Genomic DNA, 18,747 nt, shown 5'->3' with positions numbered 1-18,747 from the left:
AGTCTGGCTATGCTCTATCATCATTGCACAACGAATTTAAACCATGCACAACCCCGGTATTGACCAAGTAATTGTTTCACACCTTTACTTTCTCAAACATTTTCAACTCTCACGCAATAAATGAGCGTGAGCCATGGTAATAGCACTATAGATGGTGTGGAATGTAGTGGAGGTTGCAAGACAAAAAGGAGAAGATAGTCACATTAACTAGGCATATCAATGAGCTGTGGAGATGCTCATCAATAGATATCAATGTGAATGAGTAGGGATGGCCATACAAATGATGCACTAGAGCTACGAGTATGCGAAAGCTCTTATAGAAAACTAGTGGGTGTGCATCCAACTTGCTTGCTCACGAAGACCTGAGGCAATTTTGAGGAAGCCTATCATTGGAATATACAAGCCAAGTTATGTAATAAAAATTTCCCACTAGCTATATGGTGGTGACAAAACGAGAGACTCTCAATCATGAAGATCATCGTGCTTTAATAAGCACAAGTGTGGAAAAAGTGGTAGCATTGTCCCTTCTCTCTTTTTCTCTCATTTTTTTTTTGGTGGGCTCTTTGGCCTCTCTTTTTTTATGGGCTTCTTTGGACTCTTTTATTTCCTCACATGGGACAATGCTCCATTAATGATGATCATCAGACTTTTAACTCAAAACTTAGACCAACGATGACTCTATATGGAATGCCCTCGGTAGTGTACCGTGGCAATGATCTAGCATGGAATAGACATCAATGGAGACATCATGCTAGCTATCTTACGATCGTGCAAAGGCAAAGTAGACGTGGTGGCACATGTCATGTTGGTAGTTGCATGGCAATATATCTCGGAATGACTTTGAAAAAAAAAAGCCATAATAGGTAGGTATGGTGGCTGTTTTGAGGTAGGCTAATGGTGGGTTTTGTGCACCGGCGAAAGTTGCACGACACTAAGAAGATAGTGATGGTGGAAGGTGAAAGTGCATCTAAACCATGGACTCAACATTAGTCATGAAGAACTCATATACTTGTTGCAAAAGTTTTATTAGTAATCGAAACAAAACTTTCAATGCATACTTCTAGGGGAAGGGTTGGTAGGTATAAACCATCGCGCGATCCCGACCGCCATGCAAAGGATGACAATCAATATACTAATCATGCTCAGATTTCATCACATAGCGGTTCACCATACGTGCATGCTACGGGAATCACTAACTTCAACACAAGTATTTCTAGATCCACAACACCTTACTAGCATGACTTTCAATATTACCATAACCACAACTCAAAACTAATTGAGATGAATCAAACTTCTCTAACTATTCAATGCACATGAAGGTGGAAGTTTTCGTATCCCTTTGGATAACTACCCCTTTTGAGACTACTTTCAAAGCATAGATCAACTACCAAGCGACGCACCGCGGCGCTCTAAAAGATATAAGTGAAGCACATAGAGCAAAAGTATCTAGCTCAAAAGATATAAGTGAAGCACATGTGAGCTGAATTGTCTACCAAAAGATATAAGTGAAGGTCAACAAAATCACGGTGTGTGCATGTCTCTCTCTCTAGGTGTGCAGCAAGAATGATTGTAACACAACAAAAATAAAAGACTCCTATGATACAAGACTCTCCAAGCAAAAAAACATAACATGTGGTGAACAAAAATATAGCCCCAAGTAACGTTACTGATGGATTGAAGACGAGAGAGGGGATGCCTTCCCAGGGCATCCCCAAGCTTAGGATTTTACGGCATCCTTGAATCTCTTGGGGTGCCTTGGGCATCCCCAAACTTGAGCTCTTGCCACTCTTTATCTCTTTTTCCATAAGAACTTCACCCAAAACTTGAAAACTTCACAACACAAAACTTAAACAGAAACTCGTGATAACATTAGTACAAGAAAGCAAACCACCACTTCCTTAGGTACTGTAGCAAACTTAAATTATACTTGTGCTGATGTTGGGTTACTCTACTTTCAATCTTCCATGTCTAATACCCCCCGATACTATCCATAGTTTCATCAAAATAAGCAACCAAGACAACAAAAACAGAATCTGTTAACAGCAGACTAGTCTGTAGCAATCTGTATATTTCGTATACCTCTGGTACCTCAAAATTCTGAAAAATTACGATAGTCTGAATATTTGCGTAGCAATCAGCAGCAAAAAGAATCAACTCAAAATCTCTTACAAAAAAAATGAAAATTCTTTTCGTGAGCAGAAAGTTTCTGTCTTTTCCAGCATGACCAAACGATCATCCCCAAGACTAACATAACGGTTTTGCTTGGAACAAACGCAAAAAGAAACACAAAAAACACAATCATAACAGAATTATGAAAGTGTGGAAAATACAAAACAGAAAGAAAAGGGATAGATTCGTTGGGTTGCCTCCCAACAAGCGCTTTTGTTTAACGCCCTTAGCTAGGCATTCAATGATGCTCTCACAAAAGACAAGAATTGAAGCACAACGAGAGCATCCTAAAGCATGTGAAAATCACATCTAAGTCTAACATACTTCCTATGCATAGGCATTTTATAGGAAAACAGATTGTCAAGACAACCAATAGTTGCCATATGCAAGGAAGAAGAAAGAGACAATAGCAATCTCCACATAACGAGAGGTAATTTGGTAACATGAAAGTTTCTACCACAATATTTTCCTCTCTCATAGCTATTACATGTGGGATCATATTCGAATTCAACAATGTAACTATCACATAGGATATTCTTTTCATGATCCACATGCATGCAAAGTTGACGCTCTTCAAAAATAGTGGGATTATCATCAAATAAAGCCATGACTTCTCCAATCCCACTTTCAGTATTGTTGCAAATATCATATTCATCATGAGGTTTGAACAAATTTTCAAGATCATAAGAAAGATCATCACCCCAATCATGATTATTGCAATAAGTAGTGGTCATAGCAAGACTAGCATCCCCAAGCTTAGGGTTTTGCATAATTTTAGCATGATTGTCACTAATAGGATTTATAGTGAAATCATTCAATCATGCTTTTCATCCAAGGAGCCCTCGTGAATCACTTCATGAATTTCTTCCTCACAATTTTCAGATTCACGCATCTTACGCAAAACTCCAAAGAAATAGTCAATTTCCCTCAACTCACTAGCAATTTGTTCCACACGAGTGGGTCTCTTAAAGAGACTAGCAAGTGGATGAGGATCCATATCACTAGATTTTCAGCAAGCGAAGATGCAAGCATATTGAGGGCACATGGCACACAAGCGAACATAAAGCAACCGAGAGAAAAGGGCGAAGGCGAATGGCGAATGAAAACGGCAAATGTGAAGTGGGGGAGAGGAAAACGAGAGGCAACTGGCAACAAAAGTGAATGCAAGAGAAGATTTTGTGAGACCTACTTGGATAGATCTTGACTTCTCCTCCTCGGGAACGGCGCTAGAAATACTTCTGCTACTGCAACAAAAGACCTTCCAATGGCGCCAGAAATAGGCACGTCGACGGGAGAATACTTGGCTTGATCCTTCTGCTGCGGTTACGCCTTAAGGGACTTCCTAGGCAAGTATGCAAAGGATTTCCCCCGTGGCCTTGAAGCCTTGTGTTGGTGTTCCCTCAAAGCGGAAAGGGTGATTTAGCATAGCGGTGGTAAGTACTTCCCTCAGTTTGAGAACCAAGGTATCAATCCAGTGGAGGAATATCTCAAGATCCTGCACAAACACAAAAACTTGCTCCCAATGCTATGAAGGGGTTGTCAATCCCTTATAGATTGTTTGCCAAGTGAGAACTGAAAGCAAGAAAGTAACAAAGCAAAGTAAAAGCGGAGGTGTAAACGATGAATGTGAATAGACCCAGGGGCCATAGTGTTTACTAGTGGCTTCTCTCATGAAAGCAAGTAGACGGTGGGTGAACAAATTACTGTCAAGCAATTGATAGAACCGCGCAAAGTCGTGACGATATCTATGCAATGATTGTTTCTATAGGCATCACGTCTGAAACAAGTACACCGATACTTTCTTCATCTACTACTATTACTCCACACGTCAACCGCTATCCAGCATGCATCTAGTGTATTAAGTCCATAAGAATAGAGTAACGCCTTAAGCAAAATGACATGATGTAGAGGGATAATATCAAACCAATGAGAAAAACCCCATCTTTTTACCCTTGATGGCAACTACTTGATGTGTGCCTTGCTGCCCCTACTATCACTGGGAAAGGTCACCACATGGTAGAACCCAAAACCAAGCACTTCTCCCATTGCAAGAATAATAGATCTAGTTGGCCAAACAAAACCCAAGACTTTGAGAGACTTACAAGGATATCAAATCATGCATATGAGAAATCAGCAAAGACTCAAATATATATCATAGATAATCTGATCACAAATCCACAATTCATCGGATCTCGACAAACATGCCGCCAAACAAGATTACATCGGATAGATCTCCATGAAGATGATGGAGAACTTTGTATTGAAGATCCAAGAGAGAGAAGAAGCCATCTAGCTACTAACTACGGACCCATAGGTCTGAAGTGAACTACTCACGAGTCATTGGAGGGGCGATGATGATGATGAAGAAGCCCTCCAACTCCAAAGTCCCCTCCGGCAGGGCACCGGGAAGGGTCTCGAGATGTGATCTCGCGGAAACGGAAGCTTGCGGCGACGGAAAAGTATTTTCGAGGCTCCCCTGATTTTTGGCGGAATATTTGGGAATTTATAGGCCAAAGACCTAGGTCAAGGGGCGGCCAGGGAGGCCACAAGCCTGCCCACCGCCGCCTCCCTCCCTGGTGGCGGAGTGGGGGCTTGTGGGCTCCCTGGAGCCCACCTGGCTTGGCCCAAAAGCCCCTGGTCTTCTTTCGTTCAGGACAAATCATTTCGGGGTTTTTCTTCCGTTTGGACTCCGTCCAAAATCAGATCTGAAAAGAGTCAAAAACACGGAAAAAACAGGAACTAGCACTTGGCACTGAATTAATAAGTTAGTCCCAAAAAAGATATAAAAGGTACATAAAACAACCAAAGAAGACAAGATAACAGCGTGAAACCATCAAAAATTATAGATACGTTTGAGGCGTATCAACCACCGAAGAATATTACTTGGATCATTTTGGATCCATTTGTGCTCGTGCTGAAACCCCAACTAGCTTAGTTGAGGGCAAATCGTTAAATGAGCATGCTTATTATGTGCGACACTACTTATCTCAAAAAGGGAAACTTTTATGGCATCATATTAATACTTTACAATGTTATGCTTGGAATTTATGCGAAATTCATGATTTTACTTGTTGTTCTGAAGACCCTAAAAAACACCTTCCCTATCAATGTGAGATTAAGGATAATGGAATCGTATCTTCTTATGCCAAGGGTGTTTATAATTACTATGATATTGAGAAAATTGAAGAATTTATTGCTTTGAAGGGTGCCTATGAAATTTCTTATTTGATTGAAAAGTATGATGCTACTCTTTACAAATCTGAAAGTTTTGCACTAATATTTTGCAGGAATCTATGGAAGGACAAATTGATGACACTGTGATCTCATTGGGTGAAAAAGATGAGGAGGAGAGTGAAGAGAAAAAGGAGGAAGAGCGGATTAGCTACCCATGTCCACCTTCTAATGAGAGTAACTCTTCAACTCATACATTGTTTAATTTCCCTTCGTGCTTATCGAAGCATGAATGTTACGATAATTGCTATGATCCCTTAGATTCATTTAAAATATCCCTTTTTGATGAACTTGATGCTTGCTATGCTTGTGGCCATGATGCCAATGTGAATGATGATTATGGAGATGAACTTGCTATAGTTCCTTATGTTAAGAATGAAGTTGTTGTTATTGCACCCACACATGATAGTCCTATTATTTTTTGAATTCTCCCAACTACACTATATTGGAGAAGTTTGCACTTATTAAGGATTATACAGATGGGTTTCCTTTTACTATTACACATGATGATTTTGATAGATACAATATGCATGTGCATGCTGCTCCTACTTGCAATTATTATGAGAGAGGAACTACATCTCCGCCTCTCTATGTTTCCAATACGATAAAATTGCAAGAAATTGTTTATACTATGTATTGGCCTTTACTTTGTGTGCATGAATTGTTCTTTTATGACATGTCGATTCATAGGAAGAGAGTTAGACTTCGTTGTTGTGTGATATATGTTACTTTGTGCTCACTACTAAATTACAAATCATTTTTAATTAAAATTGGCTTTGATATACCTTGGGAACCGGGTGGATCAATTACTTGAGCACTTTATGCCTAGCTTAATGGCTTTAAAGAAAGCGCTGCCAGAGAGACAACCCGGAAGTTTTAGAGAGTCATTTTATTTTGTTGTGTGCTTTTATTTATTTTAAAAAACAAATAAAAAAAGAGGGTAACCTAAAACTTTTTCAAAAAGAAAAGTGAAAGTGAGAGAGACGAGCATTGTTAAAATGGGAGCATGCCTTGAACTTTGTTCATGCCCATGGAAACCTTGTGAGTCTTAATTACACAAACTTTTCAACAAAAATAATTATACCCTTGTATAAATCCATTGTATTATAAAAATAATGTGCCAAGATTTGCCTTTAGGATGATTAGATTGCTTGTTTCGTGTGTGCAGTGCAAAAACAGAAACTTTGGCCGTAGTGCATGAATTCACATTTTTTACTGGAATGTGAAAAGTTTCTGAAATGTTTACACAGTACTGCTACGCAATTTTTTTATTTTTTCCTAATTTTTCAGAATTTTTAGAGTTACACAAGTATGGTGAATGTACAGATTACTACATATTGTCCTATTTTCGACAAATTATGTTTTTGATGCATTGTTTTGCTCGTTTTGATGAAACTATCGATTGTATCGATAGTATAAGTCTTGGAAAAGTTATATTACAGGAGATACAATGCAAAAAAAATATGAATTGGTTGGATACAGTACTTGCAGTTGTAATTTGCTTTATTATTACTAACGAATCTCACGAGGGTTTTGTTTAATTTTGTGTGATTGAAGTTCTCAAGTTTTGGGCGAGATCACGAAGGATGAAGGAATAAGGACTGGAAAGAGACTAATCTTGGAGATGCTTGTGGCACCCCAAGGTAATATTCAAGGACTCCCAAGAAACTAATCTTGGGGATTCCCCGGAAGGCATCCCCTCTTTCTTCTAACAACAATCGGTAATTTCACTTGGAGCTATACTTTTATTGTCACATGATATGCGTAAATCTTGGAGCGTCGTGTTCGTTATATTTTTATTTTAATAAGGCACCATGCTGGTATGAGAAAGTCCTTGGTTGATTTATAGAAGGCTCTTTGTACCTCACTTATATCTTTTGAGTATGGCTTTATAGAATGCTTCATGTGCTTCACCTATATCATTTGAAGTTTGGATTCCCTGTTTCTCTACACATAGAAAACCGCCATTTTTAGAACCCTCTTTTGCTTCACTTATATTTGTTAGAGCGTGGGCGTATATTTTGTAAAAATAATTAAACTTTCATGCTTCACTTATATCTATTTAGAGAGTTAAGAGTAGTTAGTCATAGAATCCTACATAAAACTTGTAGATCACTGAATATGATATGTTTGATTCCTTGCAATAGTTTTGCGATAAAAAGATGGTGATATTGGAGCCATGGTAGTGAGTAATTGTGGATTGGTACAAATATTTGTGTTAAAGTTTGCGATTCCCGTAGCATGCACGTATGGTGAAACGTTATGTGAAGAAGTCGGAGCATGATTTATTTATTGATTCTCATCCTTTGTGTGGAGCTCGAGGTGGCGCGATGGTTAATTCCTACCAACCCTTCCCCTAGGAGCATGCGTGTAGTACCTTGTTTCGACGACTAATAAATTTTTGCAATAAGTATGTGAGTTCTTTATGACTAATGTTGAGTCCATGGATTATACGCACTCTCATCCTTCCACATTTGCTAGCCTCTCTAGTATCGCGCAACTTTCGCTGGTGCATTAAACCCACCTTCCTCAAAACAACCACCATATACCTTTATCAAAGAAACAGCCACCATACCTACCTATTATGGCATTTCCATATCCATTCTGAGATATACTGCCATGCAACTTCCACAATTCCGTTTATTATGACATGCACCATCATTGTCATATTGCTTTGCATGATCGTAAGATAGCTAGCATGATGTTTTCATGGCTTGTCCATTTTTATATCATTGCTACACTAGATCATTGCACATCCGGTACACTGTCGGAGGCATTCATATAGAGTCATATTTTGTTCTAGTATCGAGTTGTAATTCTTGAGTTGTAAGTAGATAAAAGTGTGATCATCATCATTATTAGAGCATTGTCCCATGTGAGGAAAGGATGATGGAAGCTATGATTCCCTCACAAGTTGGGATGAGTCTCCAGACTTTATGAAAAATAAAAGAGGCCAAAGAAGCCCAGAAAGGCCAAAGAAGGCCACCAAAAAAGGAGAAAATAAAAATAAAAAAATGAGAGAATGAGAGAAAACTCATGCCACTATTCCTTTTTCCACACTTGTGCTTCAAAGTAGCACAATGATCTTCATGATAGAGAGTCTCCTATATTGTCACTTTCATATACTAGTGGGAACTTTTCATTAGAGAACTTGGCTTGTATATTCCAATGATGGGCTTCCTCAAGTTGTCCTAGGTCTTCATGAGCAAGCGAGTTGGATGCACACCCACTTAGTTTCTTTTTGAGCTTTCATACACTTATAGCTCTAGTGTATCCATTGCATGGCAATCCCTACTCACTCACATTGATATCTATTGATGGGCATCTCCATAGCCCGTTGATACGCCTAGTTGATGTGAGACTATCTCTTTCTTTTTGTCTTCTCCACAACCTCCACCATATTCTATTCCACCTAGTGTTATACCCATGGCTCACGCTCATGTATTTCGTGAAAGTTGAAAAAGTTTGAGAATACTAAAGTATGAAACAATTGCTTGGCTAAAACCGGGGTTGTGCATGATTTAATACTTTGTGTGATGAAGATGGATCATAGACAAACTATATGATTTTGTAGGGATAACTTTCTTTTAGCCATGATATTTTGAGAAGACATGATTGCTTTATTAGTATGATTGAAGTATTATTGTCTTAATGTCAAATGATAGACTATTGCATTGAATCACTCTTGTCTTAATATTCGTGCCATGATTAGATCATATGATCAAGATTATACTAGGTAGCATTCCACGTCAAAAATTATCTTTTTTATTATTCTACTCGAGGAAGAGCAGGAATTAAACTTGCGTATAATGATACGTCTCTATTGTATCTATAATTTTTGATTGTTTCATGCCAATATTCTACAACATTCATATACTTTTGGCAACATTTTATACTATTTATGGGACTAACATATTAATCCAGTGCCCAGTGCCAGTTCTTGTTTGTTGCATGGATAAAAATTGTATTAAAATTTCAGCCCAATAGGAGTTACGCATCTCCAGGAATATAAGAAACGATGAAACGCCAGAATCTAAAACGCAGACAAACACAGAAACAGAAAGAAACAGAGAGAGAGATCCAATCTCGGAGGGGCTCTCGCCCCTCCGCTGCCATGGAGGCCAAGGACCAGAGGGGAAACCCTCCTCCCATCTAGGGGGGAGGCCAAGGAAGAATAAGAAGGAGGTGGCTCTCCCCCCTCTCTCCTGGTGATACCGGAGCACCGCCGGGGCCATCATCGTGACAACGATCTACACCAAAAACTTCGTCGCCATCATCACCAACTCTCTTCCCCTCTATGCAGCGGTTCAACACCTATTCTCACCATTGTAATCTCTACTTAAACATGGTTCTCAATGCTATATATTATTTCCTAATGATGTATGGCTATCCTATGATGTTTGAGTAGATCCATTTTGTCCTATGCGTTGATTGATGATCATGGTTTGAGTTGCTTATTTTATTATTGGTTTTGTCCTATGGTGCTCTCCCTGTCGTGCAAGCGTGAGGGATCCCCATTGTAGGGTGTTGCAATGTGTTCATGATATGCCTATGGTGGGTTGCTTGAGTGACAGAAGCATAAACCCGAGTAGGTGGGTTGTTGCATATGGGAGTAAAGAGGACTTGATGCATTATAATGCTATGGTTGGGTTTTACCTTATCGATCTTTAATAGTTGCAGATGCTTGTTCGAGTTCCAATCATAAGTGCATATGATCCAAGTAGAGAAAGTATGTTAGCTTATGCATCTCCCTCATATAAAATTGCAATAATGATTACCGGTCTAGTTATCGATTGCCTAGGGACAAATAACCTTCTTGTGACAAAAAGATATCTACTAAGACTAACTTAGTTGTTTCTTTATCTTAGCTGCCCCTGGTTTTTATTTACGTGTACTTCATTTTCTTGCAAACCTATCCTATCATGCCTACAAAGTACTTCTAGTTTCATACTTGTTCTAGGTAAAGCGAACATTAAGCTTGCGTGGAGTTGTATCGGTGGTCGATAGAACTTGAGGGAATAGTTGTTCTACCTTTAGCTCCTTGTTGGGTTCGACACTCTTACTTATCGACAAAGGCTACAATTGATCCCCTATACGTGTGGGTTATCACCGCGCTCATAACCTAACCGGCATCGCCGCCTCCTCCTCAGGCCGCCGCCAACGCTTTTCTTCCCAGTCCACGCCAACTACCTCGACACCGGCCACCACGATTCGACGTCGACCATGGCGTCCCTCGCACGGCTACCTCGACCATGTCTACACCACCCTACGCTCTCAAATACATTGACAACGGCATAAAGGGCTATCACCTTTGAGGAACTCGTCAGTTTCCTCTAGAGTTAATGCATTTGCAATGCGACACCGTCTATGATGCTCCTGCTACGATTGTCGGGGGGATGCCAACCCGTCGATTGCTCTTCTCTCTAGTCTGACCGTCTGTGATGCTCATGTTGTTCGTGATGCTACCGCTATGACCGCGGGGGGGGGGGGGGGGGTGTTAGAGATATATTTGATAGTATAGATTGTCCGAGGTTAGATAGAATTATTTCCATCTTATCTCTAGGAGGTGTCTTGCCCTCCAGGTATTGTATTCAATATATACTCGCCCACAAGGCTCAATAATACATCAATCAATTCCACCAATGTCCTTCTATCCCTTCTAACAACGGGGTTGGCTCAATAATTAAGATAGAATCATACAAAAGTAATGGGCGTTTAATGAATACACCTCTTGTATACCCATAGATGGGATTCACAGTACTGTACTAAATATTTCTATCACTTGTGTTCAGAATAGAACTTCTCGGTCTCCTTTCCCTTAGCCTCCTCATGGCTTGAACTCCACGATCATGCGTACCTGCGGGATGGAATAACACGATAGAGACAAGAGACAACTATAATGCAATTTTATTTCACACATACAAGACATTAGTTCAAAGTCATTTCAACGATCCCTCCAACAAATACATAGGGTTGCAAGGCTAGACCTCAACCCATGAACTTACCGAATTACTCACACATGATGATCAAATTGGGATAAATAATCATTGAAGAACACATCAAGATAAACAAATTATTGATAATGTCGAAGCAACATGTATGACGAGGCTCTCTAGAGTCTTCGACCATTACAAGCCGAAAATCATGGCCGCACTTATGGCCATGATGACCAAGTTCTATGCTAGGGAATACAACTGGCTCGCAAAAAAGAATAGCCACAACAACAACCTTGAAACATCTGAGGTGCGCGACAACAACATGAAGTCGAGGCGAAATCGACGAATCAAGCGTCATACTAGCGTCAACGACCCTAAGGATGGTGAGGTCAATGTTGAATTCGACAACATCGACAGGGCGGCGTGCCAAGGAGAAGACATTATAGGGAAGAAAAGGAGACGTGATTTGCAAAAGAATAGAATCCAAGATCAGCCATGCGCCATCCACCCCGGAATAATCAATAAGCCTGCTACCCACGCCAAGCTAAATTGTTAGCTCATCAAGCAGGCCTTGCACACCGGAAATGTCAACCACAAAAAGCAGAACCTTCATAACGAGGACAATGAGGACGAGCGCCAGCCTGGGTAGGGTAACACCGGTCAAAGAAATTCCCACAAAAAGCAAAGGACATACACATGATTTACGACTCTCACACCACCAAGAAGGAACGAAAGTGCGCACTCCAGGTGGTTTATGTCCTGGAGCCTGCACAACCAAAGTACAATGCATGGCCAATATTCTGATCACGTTTGATCGTCGGGACCAATCGACAAGTCTCCGGCGAGGCGGAATCTCTGCCCTGGTGCTCGACCCTATCATTGATTATTTCCACATGAACAAGGTACCGATGGACGACGTCAACACACTCAATCTCATCTACAAAGAGACGCTGAAGAAAATGCAATTCGACTCAATGTGCATTTAACCCAATAAGACCAAATTTAAGGGTATAGTTCTCAGCATGGAGGCTCGGTGCATAGAAAGAGTCATGTTTGATGTGGTGTTTGGGACTCCCGACAATTATCATAGTGAAGCTTTGAATTTCATCATCATCCCTTTCTGGAGTGGTTACCATGTGTTTCTTGGTCGCACAACTTTCAAAATCTTTCATGTCGTGCCTCACTATGAATAAATAAAGTGGAAGATGTCGGGCCACTATCTACGGTAATCCGGTACGGTCTCTCAGGACCGAGAAGTAGTTCACAATTTTTTGCAACTTAGGCCCAAGAAAATGCCTTTCGAGTCGAGGAGTTGTCTGACATGAGGACAAAAGTCGATAGAGACGGTGTCATCCTTGTGAAATTCTCAAAATCGACATCCTTGAAGCCTAAAGACGAAGTCATCAAATTCCAAGTCCAGCCCGAGGACCTGTTGAATGGATCGATATGGTTGACTAGAGGAGGTAAATAGGCAAGTAAGAATTTTTAAGCTTTTCTGAAACAAATTAAGTTTAGTAACAAATAGATTGTCTAGAAATGCAACTAAGTGAGCCTATATGATTCTAGCAACAAGAATAACAAGTAAATAACAAATACAAGTAAAGGTAAGAAGTAACCACAAGTGGAAGCGATGAAGACGAAGATGTGTTTTCGAAGTTCCCTCCCTTTGAGGGGAAGTACGTCTCTGTTGGAGCGGTGTGGAGGCCCATTGCTCCCCAAGATACTATTAAGGCCACTGTTTCTCCTCACCCCCTCACACAATGCGAGATGCGTGATTCCACTAGTGGTACCATGAAGGCGGCGACCGAACCTTTACAAACAAGGTTGGGGCAATCTCAATAACCTTTACAAACAAGGTTGGGGCAATCTCAATAACTAAATTGGATGCTCCCAATGAGACCACAAAGCTTCACCACAATGGAATATGGCTTCAAGGTGACCTCAACCATCTAGGGTTCTCAAACACCCAAGAGTAACAAGATCCGCGTGGGATTGGTGGGGGGAATCAAATTTCTCTTGGTGGAAGTGTAGATCAATGCCCTCTCAAGCAAACCCTAGAGTATCAACAAGTTTTGTTAGCTGGGGAGAGAGATCGGACAAAAATGGAGCTTGGAGCAACAATGGAGCTTAGGGTTGGAAAGGGTAACATTCTTATGGAAGGAGAACCCCTTTATATAGTGGGGGAACGAATCCAACTGTTACCCACTTGTTATGCCCGCATCAGAGTAGTACTACCGACGATAAGAGGTAGCACCACTCCAGAGAGGGGTGGTATGATACGTCTCAAATGTATCTATAATTTTTTATGGTTTCACGTTGTTATCTTGTCATCTTTGGATGTTTTATGTACCTTTTATATCTTTTTTGGGACTAACTTATTAATTCAGTGCCAAGTGCCAGTTCCTGTTTTTCTGTGTTTTTGACTCTTTTCAGATCTGATTTTGGAACGGAGTCCAAACAGTATAAAAATCCCGAAATTATTTTTTCCCGAACGGAAGAAGATCAGGGGGCTTCTCGGCCAAGCCATGTGGGCTCCAGGGAGCCCACAAGCTCCCACTCCGCCACCAGGGGAGGCGGCGGTGTCAGGGCTTGTGGCCTCCCTGGCCGCCCCGTGACATAGATCCTTGGCCTATATATTCCGAAAAAATCAGCAAAAAATCAGGGGATCCTCGAAAATACTTTTCCACCACCGCAAGCTTCCGTTTCCGCGAGATCTCATCTGGAGACCCTTTCCGGCGCCCTGTCGGAGGGGACTTTGGACTTGGGGGGTTTCTTCATCATCATCATCGCCCCTCCAATGACTCGTGAGTAGTTCACTTCAGACCTACGGGTCCATAGTTAGTAGCTAGATGGCTTCTTCTCTCTCTTGGATCTTCAATACAAAGATCTCCATGATCTTCATGGAGATCTATCCTATGTAATCTTCTTTGGCGGTGTGTTTGTCGAGATCCGATGAATTGTGTATTTGTGATCAGATTATCTATGATATATATTTGAGTCTTTGCTGATTTCTTATATGCATGATTTGATATCCTTGTAAGTCTCTCTGAGTCTTCGGTTTTGTTTGGCCAACTAGATCGATGATTCTTGCAATGGGAGAAGTGCTTGGTTTTGGGTTCTACCATGTGGTGACCTTTCCCAGTGGCAGTAGGGGCAGCAAGGCACACATTAAGTAGTTGCCATCGAGGGTAAAAATATGGGGTTTTCATCATTGGTTTGAGATTATCCCTCTACATCATGTCATCTTGCTTAAGGCGTTACTCTGTTCTTATGGACTTAATATACTAGATGCATGTTGGATAGTGGTCGACGTGTGGAGTAATAGTAGTAGATGTAGAAAGTATCGGTCTACTTGTTTTGGACGTGATGCCTATAGATATAATCATTGCCATAGATATCGTCACGACTTTGCGCGGTTATGTCAATTGCTTGACAGTAATTTGTTCACCCACCGTCTACTTGCTTTCATGAGAGAAGCCACTAGTAAACACTACGGCCCCCGGGTCTATTCACATCCATCGTTTACACCTCCTCTTTTACTTTGCTTTGTTACTCTGTTGCTTTCAGTTCTCACTTGGCAAACAATCTATAAGGGATTGACAACCCCTTCATAGCGTTGGGAGCAAGCTTTTGTGTTTGTGCAGGATCTTGAGATACTCCTCCACTGGATTGATACCTTGGTTCTCAAACTGAGGGAAATATTTAGCACCGCTACGCTACATCACCCTTTCCGCTTCGAGGGAACACCAACGCAAGGCTCCAACGCCATGGGGGAAATCCTTGTATACTTGCCTAGGAAGTCCCTTAAGGCGTAGCCGCAGCAGAAGGATTCCTGGTGCCGTTGCTGAGGAGTATCAAGTTAAGTATTCTCCCGTCAACGTGCCTATTTCTGGCGCCATTGGAAGGTCTTTTGTTGCAGTAGTAGAAGTATTCCTGGCACCGTTGTCGGGGAGGAGAAATCAAGATCTATCCAAGTAGGTCTCACAAACTCATCTCTTGCATTTACTTTTGTTGCCAATTGCCTCTCGTTTTCCTCTCCCCCACTTCACATTTGTCGTTTTCATTTGCCTTTCTTACTTGCCGTTTTCTTTTGCCCGTTTTACTCTCTCTTCCTGCTCCTTTGTGTGTGAGATAGTCCATCAATGGCTAGACCCACCACTCCAAACGACACCCCTGAAAATGAAGTTCTCAATTTCAGGCAGAATGAGGAAGAAAATTTGAAGGACGCTTGGTACAAGATTTGTAATGCTCAAAGTAGATCTACTCGTAAGCAATCCACTACCATCCTCCTTCACAGTTTCTATGTTGGAATTTCTCCTTGGAATAGGTATATCCTTGATACCATTGTAGGCGGGAACTTTTTGGGGAGCCATACCGTTGACTCCTATAGAGCTATCATTAATTTGGTAGGCTCACCCCCGCTCATGGTTAATGGAACTATCTTGACCTTGGAACACGTGATGCAAAGGCTTGACGCTATTGAAAACAAAATTGCCACAGTTGAACTTATTGAGGGTTTGGATAGAAAGATCCACAATCAAATTACTCAGTACAGATACAAAGTGGGAAACTTTTTGAAAAATTTAAAGGAGAAGGAACTTATAGTTAATGATTCTTCTAGAATTGGCAAATTAGAAGATGTCATAACCAACTTGGGTTCCGCTTTTGCCTCTGTGCAAAATACTCCAAATCTTACTCTCAAAAAGACCGCCAAGCCTGTTCTTGTTCCTAAAGCTAGTGGTGAGTCATCCAATAAATATGAAAATCTTAAGATGATAAATGATCACACTACCTATGGTTTGAGCACCAAATATGACTATACGTGATTCCATCACTTTTTGCCTAGCTAAGGGTGTTAAACAAAAGCGCATGTTGGGAGGCAACCCAATGAATCTATCCTTTTTATTTCTGTTTTGTGTTTTCTACACTTTCATAATTCTGTTATGATTGTGTTTTTTGTGTTTCTTTTTGCGTTTGTGCCAAGCAAAACCGTTATGATTAGTCTTGGGGATGATCGTTTGGTCATGTTGTAAAGACAGAAACTTTCTGCTCAAGAAAAGAATTTTCATTTTTTTTCCTGTAAGAGCTTTTGAGTTGATTATTTTTTCTTCTTATTGCTACGCAAATTCCTCAGACTGTCATAATTTTTCAGAATTTATGAAATACCAGAGGTATACGAAATATACAGATTGCTACAGACTGGTCTGATGTTAACAGATTTTGTTTTTGTTGTGTTGTTTGCTTATTTTGATGAAACTATGGATAGTATCGGGGGGTATTAGCCATGGAAGATTGAAATTACAGTAACCCAACATCAGCACAAGTAGAATTTAAGTTTGCTATAGTACCTAAGGAAGTGGTGGTTTGCTTTCTTGTACTAATGTTATCACGAGTTTCTGTTTAAGTTTCGTGTTGTGAAGTTTTCAAGTTTTGGGTGAAGTTCTTATGGACAAAGAGATAAAGAGTGGCAAGATCTCAAGCTTGGGGATGCCCAAGGCACCCCAAGAGATTCAAGGATGCCGTAAAAGACTAATCTTGGGGATGCCCCGGGAAGGCATCCCCTCTCTCGTCTTCAATCCATCGGTAACGTTACTTGGGGCTATATTTTTATTCATCACATGTTATGTGTTTTTCCTTGGAGCGTCTTGTATCGTAGGAGTCTTTTATTTTTGTTGTGTCACAATCATCCTTGCTGCAGACCTAGAGAGAGAGACATGCACACACCGTGATTTTGTCGAGCTTCACTTATGTCTTTTGGTAGACAATTCAGCTCACATGTGCTTCACTTATATCTTTTGAGCTAGATACTTTTGCTCTATGTGCTTCACTTATATCATTTAGAGCACAGCGGTGCGTGGATTAGTAGTTGATCTATGCTTTGAAAGTAGTCTCAAAAGGGGTAGTTATCCAAAGGGATACGAAAACTTCCACCTTCATGTGCATTGAATAGTTAGAGAAGTTTGATTCATCTCAATTAGTTTTGAGTTGTGGTTATGGTAATATTAAAGTCATGCTAGTAAGGTGTTGTGGATCTATAAATACTTGTGTTGAAGTTAGTGATTCCTGTAGCATGCACGTATGGTGAACCGCTATGTGATGAAATCTGAGCATGATTAGTATATTGATTGTCATCCTTTGCGTGGCGGTCGAAATCGCGCGATGGTTCATGCCTACCAACCCTTCCCCAAGGAGTATGCGTTGAATGCTTTGTTTCGATTACTAATAGAACTTTTGCAACAAGTATATGTGTTCTTCATGACTAATGTTGAGTCCATGGTTTAGATGGACTTTCACCTTCCACCATCACTATCTTCTTAGTGTCGTGCAACTTTCGTCGGTGCACAAAACCCACCATTAGCCTCCCTCAAAACAGCGACCATACCTACCTACTATGGCTTTTTCAAAGTCATTCCGAGATATATTGCCATGCAACTACCACCATGACATGTGCCACCACGTCTACATTCCAATTACATGATCATAAGATAGCTAGCATGATGTTTCCACTAATGTCTATGCCATGCTAGATCATTGCCACGGTACACTACCGAAGGCATTCCATATAGAGTCATATTTGCTCTAAGTTTTGAGTTGTAAGTGTGATGATCATCATTGATGGAGCATTGTCCCATGTGAGGAAATAAAATAGGCCAAATAAGCCCACCAAAATATAAAAAAAAAAGAAAAAAAGAGGCCAAAGAGCCCACCAAATAAAAAAATGAGAGAAAAAGAGAGAAGGGACAATGCTACCACTTTTTCCACACTTGTGCATATTAAGCACCATGATCTTCATGATTGAGAGTCTCTCGTTTTGTCACCACCATATAGCTAGTGGGAAAGTTTCATTATATAACTTTGCTTGTATATTCCAATGATAGGCTTCCTCAAAATTGCCTTAGGTCTTCGTGAGCAAGCAAGTTGGATGCACACCCACTAGTTTTCTTTAAGAGCTTTCACATACTCGTAGCTCTAGTGCATCATTTGTATGGCAATCCCTACTCATTCACATTGATATCTATTGATGAGCATCTCCATAGCTCATTGATATGCCTAGTTAATGTGACTATCTTCTCCTTTTTGTCTTGCAACCTCCACCATACTCCACACCATCTATAGTGTTATAACCATGGCTCACGCTCATGTATTGCGTGAGAGTTGAAAAGGTTTGAGAAAGTAAAGGTGTGAAACAATTACTTGGCCAATACCGGGGTTGTGCATGATTTAAATTCGTTGTGCAATGATGATAGAGCATAGCTAGACTATATGCTTTTGTAGGGATAACTTTCTTTTGGCCTTGTTATTTTGAAAGTTCATGATTACCCTGCTAGTTTGCTTGAACTATTATTGTTTCCACATCAATAGCAAACTATTGTTTTGAATCTAATGGATCTGAACATTCACGTCACATAAG

The sequence above is a fragment of the Hordeum vulgare genome, chromosome 2H (genome assembly GCF_904849725.1).
Source record: "Hordeum vulgare subsp. vulgare chromosome 2H, MorexV3_pseudomolecules_assembly, whole genome shotgun sequence".
NCBI lineage: Eukaryota > Viridiplantae > Streptophyta > Magnoliopsida > Poales > Poaceae > Hordeum > Hordeum vulgare.
Note: the sequence above shows the minus strand (reverse complement) of the source record.